We start from the raw sequence: 13,309 nt of genomic DNA, 5'->3' as shown, positions 1-13,309 counted from the left end.
TCCCGAGGAGACATTTGGACAAAAGCAGTGGTTACATTCACTTAACATAATTGAGTCAATTATATTAATAAAATGTATTTAGCTGGTCATATCTCCTTTGATCACTGTGATTCAAGCCATGTACATTAGGTGTGAGCAGCAATACCATCTCTCCAGAGGAAGTAAAAAATAGATAACTGAGGACCACCTTTGGTATTTCCACTCTATCTCCTTTCAATCCTCCAATGGCCAGCTGATAAATCATAAATCAGATGGAATATCAAGATTTCTTGATAAAAGTCTACCAATTGAATTAAGCAATCATAACTTTGGCAATGTTGCTCTCCCACCCCTATAAAATCTGGATTCACCTACTATTTGTCACAGATTTATTTACTGGGACTTTCAATGATGAGATCAACCTAAGGACATTACTATCATCAACCGCATTGATGGTATTTAAATGTTAGTAGGATTTAATGAAGCAAGATATCAACTTCTTATTCACTAATATCTCAACAAAAAGGAGAAGGGATAAATTGTTATCCCTCCAAAAAACTTAGGGTCTTGCCATGTAAGTGAACATACTGGAATTCCAATGGATGAGAGAAGGTAGAATATCTTTTCTAATTATACTCCAGAATATTAAACTGAAACCTCTATCCTAATATCCCAACCTTGACGGAGCCAGCAGCCTTGAGATAGCATATCTTTGCCTTGGGAATTTGATGTGCTGTATGTACTAGTTAAGCTGGAAGTCTAGTAAATTTGAGTTGAGGTACTTTTTTTTTTTTTTTTTTTTTTTGCAGTGCGTGGGCCTCTCACTGTTGTGGCCTCTCCCATTGCGGAGCACAGGCTCCGGCTGCACAGGCTCAGCGGCCATGGCTCACGGGCCCAGCCGCTCCGCGGCATGTGGGATCTTCCCGGACCGGGGCACGAACCTATGTCCCCTGCATCGGCAGGCGGACTCTCAACCACTGCGCCACCAGGGAAGCCCAAGCTGAGGTACTTTTAAATCAAGATTTTGGATTCAGGAATAAGCTTCAGTTGTAATCAACCCTTCTTAGGTCCCATGACCCAGAAAGTCAAATAATTTTTTAAACCTCTAACATCTTTTCAATCATCTTTAGACAAAAGGCACAGACACACACACACACACACACACACACACACACACACACACAGAGCATGTGTCAATACAGAGCCCATTTCTGTATCACACAACGGCCTGAACTACCTGTTATGAATTGAGGGCTCTTAGCTCTTCCTTCTCACAGATAAGTAAGCCTAGTACTCTAGCAGCTAGTAGAAATAGTATAATCAAGATTAGGTAAATGGTAATAACTAGACAAGCTTGATGGAGCATGTGCTACCTTAGTGCACACTAAGGATTCCAAAATCTTCCTGAAGTGTCCCTTCATATTATATCATCTATTTTAACAAATTGGGATCAACCACATGCTGAGCTCATCATCAGGCAAAAAACTCGATGATTTATGAATGGGGCTGACTGGTATTTGGCTGAACAATATCTATGGATCACAGTTGATTTGTATCCTCACTTTTACCTATCCACGCAATATTAAGGAACTACTCTTTCCTCCAGGAGGTTGAAGTAGACAAAAGTCTCCTTGATAATTAGCTTGACAGTGACTACTGTGGACAGGGGACTTTTAACGGGAAAGAAGCGCACATGGCCATCTACCACCAACAGTATGGTCAGAGGTGAAATATCAAGTATCTAATCATTCAGAGAAGAAATCCAGGCTGGTGTGGCCATCAAAGCCATTCTTTAACATTGACATACTCATCATAGGGGGTACATATTAGTAGAGACTTACTATAAGTGAGTTTATAAATATTATTTATAATTAATGGCCACCAGAAATTATCAACTTATTACTCGCCATATTGAATGAGTTGAGAACTATTCCTTCCTTCTCTCTTTTCTGAAAGAGTATGGCTATGGACTGATTTTATTTATTTTTAAAATATTTTACAGAATTCACTGGCAAAGCTGTCTGAACCTGAGCTTTTCTTTGTAGGAATTCAGTTTACTTATTATAGGTTTATTCAGATATTCTATTTTTTCTTGAGTCAGTTTTGGTAATTTGTATCTTTTCAAAAATTTGTTCAACTAAGTCATCTAATTTGTCCCCATAAAGTTGTTAATCATATTTCTTATAATCCTTTTTAGCATCTTTAGAGTCTGTAATGCTGACCCTTCTTCATTCTAGAAATTTTTATTCTCTCTTCTTTATTGCCCAGAGTTGTTAAAAGTGCATCATTTTTTGAAAATATTTTCAAAGAACCAACTTTTGGTTTGATTGGTAGTTTCTCTATTGCTTTTTTTCTATTTGATTGATTTCTGCTCTGAGATTTAATATTTTTATCCTTGGGGTTAAGTGGATCTTCTTTTTCTGGTTTCTTTTCTTTCTTTCTTTTCTTTTTTTTGGCTGCATTGGGTCTTCGTTGCTGCATGCCGGCTTTCTCTAGCTGTGGCGAGCAGGGACTACTCTTCGTTGCAGTGTGTGGGCTACTCATTGTGATGGCTTGTTGCAGAGTACATGCTCTAGGCACAGGGGCTTCAGTAGTTGTGGTGTGTGGGCTCTAGGGCATGCAGGCTTCAGTAGCTGTGGTGCGCGGGCTCAGTAGTTGTGGCTCATGGGCTCTAGAGTGCAGGCTCAGTACTCGTGGCACACAGGCTTAGTTGCTCCGCAGCATGTGGGAATCTTCCCGGACCAGGGATCAAACCCGTGTTCCCTGCATTGGCAGGTGGATTCTTAAACACTGTGCCACCAGGGAAGTCCCTTTCTGATTTCTTAAAAAGAAAACTTAAATTACTGATTTGAAACCTTTCCTTCTTTCTAACATAGGCATTTAAATCTATAAATTTCTCTCTAAACATTGTTTTGCTGCATCCCATAATGTTTTCCATGTTCTATTTTCATTTTCATCCAATTCAAAATATTTTCTACACTTTGTGATTTTTTATTGAGATATACTTGATTTACAATATTATATGTTTCAGGTGTACAACATAGTAATTAATTTTTAAAAAGGTATTATATTCCATTTATAGTTATCATAAAATATTGGCTATATTCCCTATGTTGTATAATATATTCTTATAGTTTATTTTATATATAGTAGTTTGTATCTCTAATCCTCTACTCTTATCTTATCTACCCCCCTTTCCTCTCCCCACTGGTTACCACTAGTTTATTTTCTATAACTGTGAGTCTGTTTCTATTATGTTATATTCCCTAAGTTTGTTTTATTTTTAGATTCCACATATGTGATACCATAGCAATATTTGACTTCCTCTACCTAACTTATTTCACTAAGCCTAATATGCACCAGGTCCATTCATGTTATTAAAAATGGCAAAATTTCATTCTTTTTTATGGCTGAGTAGTATTCCATAGTAAATATATTCCACATTGTCTTTATCCATTCATCTAGTGATGGACACTTAAGTTGCTCCCCTATTTTGGCTATTGTAAATAATGCTGCTATCAACATTGGAGTGCATGTATCTTTTAAATTAGTGTTTTCATTTTCTTTGGATATATACCCAGGAGTGGAATTGCCGGATCATATGGTAGTTTTATTTTTAGTTTTTTTAAAGTATGTATTTATTTTTTATTTATTTATTTTGGCCATGCTAGGTCTTAGTTGTGGCATGTGAGCTCTTAGTTGTGGCATGTGGATTTCTTAGTTGCAGCATGTGGACTCTTAGTTGCAGGATGCATGTGGGATCTAGTTCCCCAACCAGGGACTGAACTTGGGCCCCCTGCATTGAGAGCACAGAGTATTACCCACTGGCCCACCAGGGAAGTCCCTATTTTTAGTTTTTTGAGAAACATCCAAACTGATTTCCACAGTGGCTACACCAATTTACGGTCCCATCAACAGTGTACATGGGTTCCCTTTTCTCTACATCCTTGCCAATATTTATTATTTGTGATCTTTTTGATGATAGTTTATTCTGGCAGGTGTGAGGTGATATCTCATTGTAGTTTTGATTTGCATTTCTCTGATGATTATTGATGTTGAGCATCTTTTCATGTACCTGTTGGCCATCTGTATGTCTTCTTTGGAAAAATGTCTATTCAAATCCTCTGCCCATTTTCTAATCAATGGTTTGGTTGTTTGTTTGTTTGATATCAAGTTGTATGAGCTGTTTATATATTTTGGATATTAACCCCTTATTGGTCATATCACTTACAAATATATTCTCCCATTCAGTAGGTTGTCTTTTCATTTTGTCAGTGGTTTCCTTTGCTGTGCAAAACCATTTACATTTAGCTAGGTTCTATTCACTAAATTTTGCTTTTGTTTACTTTACCTTAGGAAACAGATCAAAACAAAAATATTGCTATGATATATGTCAAAGAGTGTTCTGCCTATGTTTTCCTCTAGGAGTTTTATGGTACCTGGTCTGACATTTAGGTCTTTAATCCATTTTGAGTTCATTTTTGTATGAGAAAATGTTCTAATTTCATTCTTTTACATGTAGCTGTCAAGTTTTCCCAGCACCACTGACTGAAGAGATTGTCTTTTCACCATTGTATGTTCTTGCCTCCTTTGTTGTAGATTAATTGACCATAAGTGTGTGAGTTTATTTCTGGGTTCTCTAATCTGTTCCATTGATCTATGTGTCTATTTTCTGGGCTAGTACCATACTGTTTTGATTATTGTAGCTTTGTAGTATAGTCTGAAGTCAGGGAGCATGATTCCTCCAGCTCTGTTCTTATTCCTTAAGATTGTTTTGCCTATTCAGGGGCTTTTGTGTTTTCATACAAAATTTTAGATTATTTGTTCTAGTTCTGTGAAAAATGCTGTTGGTATTTTGATAGGCGTTGCATTGAATCCGTAGATTGCCTTGGGCAGTATGGTCATTTTAACAATATTAATTCTTCCAATCCATGAACATGGTTTATCTTTCCATCTGTTTTTGTTGTTTTCAGTTTTCTTCATTAGTGTCTTATAATTTTCTGAGTACAGTTCTTTTTACCTTTTTAGGTAAGTTTATTTGTAGGTATTTTATTCTTTTCGAAGCAATGGTAAATATTGCTTCCTTAATTTCTCCTACTGATAGCTTGCTCTTAGTGTATAGAAATGGAACCAATTTCTGTATATTAATTTTGTGTCCTGCAACTTTAACAAATTCATTGTGGAGCTCTAGTAGTTTTTTGGAGGCATCTTAAGGAATTCTATAGCATAATGTCTGCACAAAGTGACAGTTCTATTTCTTCCTTTCCAATTTGGATTCCCTTTATTTCTTTTTCTTGTCTGACTTCCATGGCTAGGACTTCAATACTATGTTGAATAAAAGTGGTGAAAGTGGGCATCCTTGTCTTATTCCTGACCTTAGAGGAAATGCTTTCAGTTTTTCACTGTTGAGTATGATGTTAGCTGTGAGCTTATCACATATAGCCTTTATTAATTATACTGAGGTGTGTTCCTTCTATGCCCAATTTCTGGTGAGTTTTTGTTATAAAAAATGTTGAATTTTATCAAAAGCTTTTTCTACATCTTTTAAATCATCATATGGTTTTATTTTACAGTTTGTTATTGTGGTTTATCCCATTGATTGATTTGTGGATATTGATAATCTTTGCATCCCTGGGAAAAATCCCACTTGATCATGGTGTATGATCCTTTCAAAATATTGTTGGATTTACTTTGCTAATATTTTCTTGAGTATTTTTGCATCTATGTTCATCAGGGATATCAGGCTGTAATTTTCTTTTTTGTGATATCTTTGTCTGGTTTTGGTATCAGTGTGACACTGGTCTCATAGAATGAGTTTGGAAGCATTTGTTCCTCTGTAATTTTTTTGAATAGTTTGAGAAGGATAGGTGTTAGGTGTTCTCTAAATGTTTGGTAGAAGTCACCTGTGAAGCCATCTGGTCTTGGACTTCTGTTTGTTGGGAGTTTTAAAATTCCTGATTCAATTTCATTACTGGTAGTTGGTCTGTTCCTATTTTCTAATTCTTCTTGATTCAGTCTTGGGAGATTGTACACTTCTAAGAATTTGTCCATTTCCTCTAGTTGTCCATTTTGTTGGCATATTGTTGTTAATAATAGTCTCTTATGATCCTTTGTATTTCTGTGGTGTTGGTTGTAACTTCTCCTTTTTCATTTCTGATTTTATTGATTTGGGCCCTCTCTCTTTTTTTCATGATGGCTAAAAGTTTATCGATTTTGTTTATCTTTTCAAAGAATCAGCTTTAATTTTCATTAATCTTCTCTATTTTTTTTAGTCTCTGTTTCATTTAGTTCTGTTCTAATCTTTATGCATTCTTTCCTTCTACTAACTTTGGATTTTGTTTGTTCTTCTATTTCTAGATCCTTTAAGTGTAAGGTTAGTTTGTTTATTTGAGATTTTTCTTGTTTCCTTGGGTAAGCTTTTATCACTATACACTTCTCTTTTAGATCTGCTCTTACTGCAACCCATAGATTTTGGATCATTGTGTTTTCATTTTCATATTTCAGATTTTTTTTGATTTCCTCTTTGATGCCTTCAGTGATCTATTGGTTGTTTGATAGCATATTATTTAGCCTCCACATGTTTGTGTTTTTTGCAGTTTTTTTTTCTTGTAGTTAATTCCTAGTCTCATAGCATTTTGGTTGGAAAATGTGCTTGATATGGTTTCAGTTTTCTTAAATTTACCAAGGCTTGTTTTGTGGTCTAGCATGTGGTCCATCCTGGAGAATGTTCTATGTGCCTTTGAAAAGAATGTGTATTCTGCTGCTTTTAGATGGAATGTTCCATGTATATCTATTAAGTTCTTCTGATCTAATGTGTCCTCTAAGGCCAGTATTTCCTTATTGATTTTCTATCTGGGTGATCTGTCCCTTGATGTAAGCAGAGTTTTAAGTCCCCTACTATTATTGTGTTACTGTCAATTTCTCCCTTTATGTTAGTTAATGTTTGCCTTATGTATTTAGGTTCTCCTATGTTCGGTGCATATGTATTTACAGTTGTTATATCTTCTTGGATTGATCTCTTCATCATTAAGTAATGTTCTTCTTTGTTTCTTATAACAGTCTGTTTTAAAGTCCATTTTCTCTGATATTTGTATTGCTACTCCAGCTTTCTTTTGATTCCCATTTGCATGGAATAATTTCTTCCATGCCCTCACTTTCAGTCTGTGTGTCTTTAGATCTGAAGTGAGTCTCTGGTAAGTAACATATATATCGGTCTCATTTTGTATTCATTCAACCACTCTATGTCTTTTGATTGGAGCATTTAGTCCATTTACTTTTAAAGTAATTATTGATATGTATGTTCTTATTGCCATTTTGTGAATTGTTGTGGGATTATTTTTGTGGGGTTTTTGTTGTTGTTCCTTTTGTCTTCTTTTGTTCTATTCTCTTGTGATTTGGTGTCTAACTTGAGTGTTATACCTGGATTTCTTTCTTTTGTGTGTGTGTGTTATCTATTATAGATTTTTTGTTTTCCTTGCTGCTTTTAATATTCTCTCTTTATCTTTAATTTTTCCATTTTAATTACAATGTGTCTTGGTGTTGTTCCTCTTTGGGTTAATATTGTTTGGGACTCTCCATGCTTCCTGGACTTTGATGTCTATTTCCTTTCCTAGGTTAGGACATTTTTTAGCTATTATGTCTTCAAATATGTTCTCAGTCCCTTTCTCTCTCTCTTCTCCTTCTGGAACCCCAATAATGCAAATGTTAGTAGACTTGATGTCCCAAAGGTCTCTTAAACTGTCTTCATTTCTTCTCATTCTCTTTTTTGTTTGGCGTCAGTGATTTCCATTACCTTGTCTTCCAGCTTGCTGATCCTTTCCTCTGTAAAATTTAGTCTCCTGTTGATTTCATCTAGTGTATTTTTCATTTCAGTTATTGTAGTCTTGGTCTTTGTTTGGTTGTTATTTGTATTTTCTAACACTTTGTTGTTAAATACTTCTAACTTCTCAATCTGTGCATCCGCTCTTCTACTGAGTTCTTCAATCATCTTTACAATTGTTACCCTGAACTCTTTCCCAAGTAGATTGCCTATCTCCACTTCACTTCTTTTTCTGGGGTTTTATCTTGTTCCTTCTTTTGGAACATGTTCCTCTGTCACTTTATTTTGCCTAACTTGCTGTTTTTATTTCTGTGTATTTGGTAGGTTGGTTACATTTTCCAGCCTTGCAGCAGTAGCCTTTTGTAGGAGATGTAGCTATGCGTCCCAGCAGTGCACTCCACTCTTGTCACAAGAGCTATATGCTCTAGGGGTACCCCCTATGTGGGCTGCTTGGGTCCTTCTGTGGTGGTGGGCTGACTACTGTGGGAAGTCTGGTAGGCCTGGCTAGTCCCTGGTCCAGTTGGTTGCCAGGCCCTCCTTGTTTGGAGGCTGCTGACCATTGGTTTTTGAGGCTGTGTCATGAGGTAGCTGGTGGTGGAACCCCAGACGGCTAGTACTCGCTCACCGATGGGCTGTCAGCTTCCAGGAGATCTCAGGGTTGGTTCCTGCCCAGTGGTGGGTGAAGCCATGTCCTGGAGCTAGTGATGACCTACCCATAGGCAGAGCAATGTCCTGAGTTCTGCCTGCAGGGCCCAGGGTGTCCCAGAGCTGTTATTGGATGGGAGTGGTTCCTGACACCCCTGGGTGTGGGGTCTGGGGTATTCTGAAGCTTGTGTTGGCCTGCTGGTGGGCAGACCCAGGGCCCAGCCAGTCCCAGGGCTGGGGCTGGGCTGTTGGTGGGTGGGCTGGGTCCACAGGCTGTGGGGCTGCAGTTGTCCTGGGGCTGGTGTCTGCCCTCTGGTCTGTGAGACTGATCCCAAGGCTAGAGCAGGCTCATGGGTAAGTGAGGCCAGGGATTCTGGGGTTGGTGCCTGCCCACTGGTACGTGGATCTGGATACTAGTGTCTCTGGTTGCAGGGCCCTGGGGTCCCAGGTCTAGGCCTGCACACTGGTGTGTGGGGACAAGTTCCTTGGCCCTCTGATGGCAGGGTCATGTCCAGGGGAGGCTGTGGGCTCAGTGAGTCTTAAGGCAGCTTCTATGCTGGTGTGTGTGTGCAGGGGGCTTTGTCCCTGCTTACTGAGTTGTCCCAGTGTTGGTGACTATAGACTGGTGCATGGGGGCAGGGCTGGGTCCTGAGGCTTATGAGCTAGAGGGAAGATTCCAAGTTGGCGCTTGCCAGCACCAGTGTCTACGTGGTAGAATGAGCTCCCTCAAATGGCTGCCCCAGTGTCTATGTCTCTAGGGTGAGCTCAGTTGCCTCCTGCCTTTCTAGTAAACTCTCTAACATAAGTAGGTTAGGTCTCACCCAGGCTCCTTTCAAACCACTGCTTTTGCACTGGGTCCCAGAGTGTGTGAGATTTTGTGCATGCCCTTTAAGAGTGCAGTCCTTTTATGTTTCTCAACCTTGGAGAAGTGGCCCTCTGTAGGAGATGTCCTATGCATCCCAGCAGTGTACTCCCCTCTTGTCACCCAATGGCTAGGGACCAGCTGGTCCCAGGATAGTGTCTGGCCTGCATTTGTGGACTCTGTCTGCAGCCTGTGGGACTTTAGTTTTCTTGCTTCTGGTGTCTGCCCCCTGGTGGTTTAAGCTGGTCTGGTCTAGAGACTTGTGCAGGCTTCTAAGCAGGAGGGGCTGGTGCCTGCCCCCCAGGGGCTGGAGTTGGTCTTGGTCCTCTGGTGGGCAGGGCCATGTCTAGGGGCGTGTCTAGAGGTGTCTGTGGGCTCAGCAAGTCTTTAGGAGCCTGTCTGCTGATGGGTGGGGCTGTGTCCCCACTCAGTTTGTTTGGCCTGAGGCATTCCAGCACTAGAGCCTACAGGTTGTTGGGTGGGGCCAGGTCTTGGTGTTAATGACCCAAGCAAGATGTCTCCCTCCAGTGAGAGTTCATATAGATGAACGCTCCCCCATATCTCTGCCATCAGTGTCTATGTCCCCATGGTGGGCAAGAGCTGCCCCCCACCTCTCCAGGAGATGCTTCAAGACCGGCAGGTAGGTCTGGCCCAGGCACCTATCAAATTACTGCTTTTGCCCTTGGTCCTGGTATGCATGAGATTTTGTGTGCCCTGTAGGAGTGAAGTCTCTATTTCCCCCAATCCTGTGGAGCTCCTGCAATTAAGCCCCGCTGGCCTTCAAAACTGAATGCTCTGGGAACTCCTCTTCACAGTGCTGGAACCCCAGGCTGGGGCTCAGAACTCTCATTCCTGTGGGAGAACCTCTGTAATATAATTATTCTCCAGTTTGTGGATCACCCACGCAGGGGGGATGAGATTTTATATTATGAGTCTGCCAGTCTCATTGTGGTTCCTTCTTTATGTCTTTAGCTATAGAGGATATTTTCTGGTATTTTCTGGTAGGTTTCAGTCTTTTTAAATGATGGTTGTTCTGCAGATTTTTGTTATTTTTGTGTGCTCCTGAGAGGAGGTGAGCTTAGGGTCCTTTTACTCTGCCATCTTGGCTGCTGTCCCTCTGTACCTTTCTAGTAAGATTTTAAATGAAGAAGTGTGAGTTTTCCAACTTTTTCAAGATTGATAGTCTAGGTCCCTTGAATTTCTGTATGAATTTTAGAGACCATGTTGTCAATTTATGCAAATAAGCTAGCCGAGATTTTGGTAGGGATTGCATTTAATCTGTAGATGAATTTGGGGAGAATTACCACCTTAAGTCCTCCAATCCATGAATATTGTCTTCTTTGTTTCGTTTCAACCATGTTTTGTAGTTTTCAGAGTATGAGATTTGCACTTCTTTTGTTAAATTTATACCTAAGAATTTTATTCTTTTTGATTCTATTGCCTATGGAGTTCTTTCTTTTTATTTTAAACCACTGTATTAAGGTATGATTGACATACAAAAGCTGTACATAGTCTGTACAATTTGATGAGTGGGAGTAAGTATAAACTCATGAAACTATCACCATCATTAAGGCCATAAACATATTCAACAACTTCCAGTTTCCTCCCACCCTTATTATTATTATCATTTTCTTGTGCTCATTCCTGATTTTAGTAATTTGAGCCCTTTTATCCTGAATTAATTTAGCTCAAGGTTTATTTTGTAGATTTTTCAAAGTCAAAATTTTAGGTGCACTGATTGTATTGCTTTTCTATTTTCATTAATTTCTGCTCTAATTTTTATTTCCTTCAGTCTGTCTGCTTTGGCTTTAGTTTGCTCCACTTTTCCCAGTATTTATAGGTGGAAGGTTAGGATATTAATTTCAGGTTTTTCTTCTTTTTTAATGTAGTTGCTTGCAGATAAAAATTTCCTTCTGACAACTACTTTAGTTACATCTCATAAATTTTGTTACATTCTTTTCATTTCCATTCACCTCAAAGAATTTTTCTAATTTCCCTTGTGATTTCTTCTTTGATCCAGTACTTATTTAGGAGTGTGTTTAATTTCCACATAATTGTAAATTCCCCAAATTTGTTATTCCTTCCTAATTTCAGTTTGCTGTGGTCACAGAGCATACTTTGTGTGATTTCAATACTTCTAATCCCATTGAGGCTTGCTTTCTGACCTTCCATCTAATCTATACTGCAGAATGTTCCATGTGCACGTCAGAATGTAAAGATTCTGCTGTTGTTGAAAGCATCCTGCAGATGTTAGGCCTAGTTGGTTTACCGTGTCGTTGAAGTCTTCTGTTCTCTTGTTGATCTCATGCCTCATTGTTCTATCCATTATTGAAAGTGAAGTATTGAATTTTCTGTTACTGTTGAATTACCTTTTTTTCCCTTCAAGCCTGTCAGTTTTGCTTCATGAATTTTGGGAATATGCCAGTAGGTACATCCATGTTAATAATTATTATACATTCCTGATAAATTGACATTTTATCATCTTTCCTACTAGTACATTTTTGTTTCAAAGTCTATTTTGTCTGATATTAGTATAGCCACTCCATCTTTCTTATGGTTGCTATTTACATATCTTTTTCTGTTCTTTTACTTTCAACCTATTTGCATATTTGAAAGTGTCTTGTAGGCAACACACAGCTGGATCTTGTTTTCTTGTCTACTTTTGTCTTTTGGATTATTTAATCCAGTCACACAACATAATTATTGATGTAGTTGAATTATACATGAGTTGAACTTATTTCTGCCATTTTTTGTTTTCTAAATATCTTTTTATTGCATTTAATAATTGCTTTATACTTTATTGCTTTACTTCTGTTTCTTTTGTATTACACAAATATTTTCTAGTATAACATTTTAATTCTATTTTTTAGTTATTTATTTTGAGTTACTTCCTTAATGGCTTCACAAGGGCTTATACATACCTTATCAGAATATACAACAGATTTTTACTAACCCAGTTTCAATGAAATATAGAATCTTCTATATAGCTCTATTCTCTTCCTCTTTTTGTGCTTTCTGTTATATATGTTACATCTATTTTATAATTGCAACTGTTTTTATAGTTGTTTTATATAACTTAAAGTCTAAGAAGAGCAAATATATATAGTTACATTTTCATATTTATTACTGGTGTCACTTGTTCCTATGATTTCAAGTTACTGTCTCCTGTTACTTCCTTGCTTCCGTACAGCTTTGCTTTCACCCACCTTTGTGCTGATATTGAGAAATATTACATTTTGTTTTACTCCCAATAATACAATTATACACATTGTTTTACATATTTGCTTTTTTAATCAGCTAAGGGATGAAAGGAAAATAAATATGTATTTATATTCTTTTATAATTACCTTTACTGGTGTTTTTTTCTTCTCATGTGTATTCAAATTACTCTCTAGGGTCACCTTCTGAAAGGATCTGAAGCCTTAAGAACTTCCTTCAGCCTTTGTTGTAAGGTGGGTCTGGTAGGAACACATTTTCTGTTACCTGGGAATGACTTTATTTTGGTTTCATGTTTAAAAGATAGTTTTGTGGGATATAAGATTCTTAGCTAATTTTTTTTGAGTACTCTGTCAGCCCACTGCTTCTAGTCTCATTTGTTTTGCATTTATTCTGAGGGATAATATTGTTGGATGTAGAATTCTTTTTTTTTTGTTGTTTTTTTTGCAGTACATGGGCCTCTCACTGTTGTGGCCTCTCCCGTTGCAGAGCACAGGCTCCGGACACACAGGCTCAGCGGCCATGGCTCACGGGCCCAGCTGCTCCGTGGGGGATCTTCCCGGACTGGGGCACGAATCCGTGTCCCCTGCATCAGCAGGCGGACTCTCAACCACTGCGCCACCAGGGGAGCCCTGGATGTAGAATTCTTGATTTACTGTTCCTTTTCTTCCTGTACCTAAAATATGTCTTTCACTGACTTCTGGTCTCCATTATTTCTGATGAGAAGTCAACTGTTAGTTATATTGTCTCTTTATATGAAATAAATCATATTTTCTCACTGCTTTCAA

At 38.3% G+C, this 13,309-nt stretch overlaps 1 long non-coding RNA gene across 1 annotated transcript in view; it reads left to right on the top strand.

Annotated features, from left to right (window-relative positions):
* Positions 1–13,309, top strand: part of LOC141276906 (uncharacterized) — a 20,071-nt gene extending 6,762 nt beyond the window's left edge. The window contains exons 4-6 of the long non-coding RNA XR_012327241.1: positions 789–984; positions 12,701–12,757; positions 12,972–13,309. This is a non-coding gene — a long non-coding RNA (uncharacterized lncRNA). The remainder of the gene's footprint in view (positions 1–788; positions 985–12,700; positions 12,758–12,971) is intronic.

Source organism: Tursiops truncatus, chromosome 17 (genome assembly GCF_011762595.2).
Source record: "Tursiops truncatus isolate mTurTru1 chromosome 17, mTurTru1.mat.Y, whole genome shotgun sequence".
Classification (NCBI taxonomy): Eukaryota; Metazoa; Chordata; class Mammalia; order Artiodactyla; family Delphinidae; genus Tursiops; species Tursiops truncatus.
This window is presented reverse-complemented; position numbering and strand designations above follow the sequence as displayed.